The sequence below is a fragment of the Mesoplodon mirus genome, assembly GCF_964341445.2.
Source record: "Mesoplodon mirus genome assembly, contig: SUPER_3_unloc_2, whole genome shotgun sequence".
In the NCBI taxonomy this organism is placed as follows: Eukaryota; Metazoa; Chordata; class Mammalia; order Artiodactyla; family Ziphiidae; genus Mesoplodon; species Mesoplodon mirus.
In genome coordinates this window covers 2,680,415-2,682,478 of record NW_028295808.1, presented here as the reverse complement: position 1 = coordinate 2,682,478, position 2,064 = coordinate 2,680,415, and positions in this window count along the sequence as shown.

The window sequence follows — 2,064 nt, the reverse complement described above, 5'->3', positions numbered from 1 at the left end:
CACCATGGGCACTGTCACCGTGAGCACTGTCACCATGGGCCTTGTCACACTGGGCGCTGTCACCATGGGCACTGTCACCATGAGCACTGTCACAATGGGAAGTATCACCAACGGATTTGTCAGCCTGAGCACTGTCCCTGTGGGCACTGACCCCGTGACATCTATCACCATAAATACTGTAAACATGGGCACTGTCACCATGAGCATGGTCACCATGAGCACTGTCACAACGGGCACTATCACCGTGAGAAATCTCACCATGCTAACTCTCCCCATGGGCACTGTCACCGTGAGAAGTGTCACCATGGGCACTATCACGGTGAGAACAGTCACCATGGTCACTGTCACCATGGGCACTGTCATTAAGAGCATTATCACCCTAAGCACTGTCACTGTGAGAACAGTCACCATGAGCACTGTCAACATGGAAACTATCACCTTGAGCCATGTCACCATGAGCACTGTCACCATGAGATATTTCAACAGGGTCACTTTCACCGTGAGAACTGTGAACACGGGGATTCTCACCATTGACACTGCCTCCGAGGGGTAATCACGATGAGCACTATCACCATGGGCAGTGTCTCCATGGGCAGTTTCACCATGAGCACTCTCACTATTGGCACTATCACCATCGGCACTGTCATCATCGGCACGGTCACCGTGAGCACTGTCACAATGGGCGTTGTCACACTGGGTGCTGTCACCATGGGCACAGTCACCATTCCACTCTCACCATGGGCACTGTGATCTTGGTCACTGTCACCATGGACTCTCTCACCGTGGGCACTGTCACAATGTGAAGTATCACCATGGGCTTTGTCAGCGTGGGCACTGTCACCGTGGGCATGGCCACCATGACATCTATCACCATAAGCACTGTAATCTTGGGCCCTATCACCATGAGCACGGTTACCATGAGCACTGCCACAATGAGAACTGTCACTTATGGCACTGTCCACATGAGGAGTGTCACCATGATCACTGTCACCATGGGCAGGACACCCTGGGTATTGTCACCATGGGCACTGTCACCATGAGCCCACTCACCATGGGAATTGTCAACTTAGGTACTGTCATCATGGGCACTGTCACCGTGAGCACTTTTACCATGAGCTCTGTCACCCTGGGCACTATCACCGTGAGTGTTGTGTACATGGACACTCTCACCATGAGCAATGTCAGAATGAATAATGTTACCCTGTGTATTGTCACCATGGGCACTGTCACCATTAGCATTACACCATGAGAATTGTGACTCTGGGCACTGTCACCATGGGCACATTCGCCATCGGCACTATCGCCAAGAACACTGTCACCGTGAGCCCTGTCACTGTGTGCAGTTTCAGCATACTCACTATCACCGTAAGCAATGTCACCATGAGCAATATCTCCACAGGCACTGTCACCATTTTGCACTGCCACCATGTGCAGTGTCACCATGGACACTTTTACCATGAGTACTGTCACCATGGGTAATATCACCATGGGCACTGTCACTGTGAGCACTGTCACTATGAGAATTGACACCATAGGCCCTGTCAACATGAGAACTGTCACCATCGGCACTGACAACATGGAGAACATCACCTTGAGCACTGTCACCATGAGCACTGTCACCATGAGCAATGTCACCATGGTCACATTCAATGTAAGAACTGTCACCACGGGGACTATCAACATTGGCAATGTCACAGTGGGGTTGTCACCATGAGCACTATCACCGTGGGCAATGTTTCCATGGGCAGTTTCACCATGAGCACTGTCACTATTGGCACTCTCAGCATGGGCATTGTCACAATGGGCACCATCAACGTGAGCACTGTCAACATGGGCCTTGTCACACTGGGTGTTATCAGCATGGGCACTGTCACTGTGGGCACTGTCCCAATGGGAAGTATCACCATGGGCTTTGTCAGCCTAGGCAGTGTCACTGTGGGCACGGACACCGTGACATCTATCACCAGAAACACTGTAAACATGGGCACTGTCACCATGAGCACAGTCACCATGAGCATTGTCACAATGAGCACTGTTACTTATGGCACTGCCAACATGAGCACT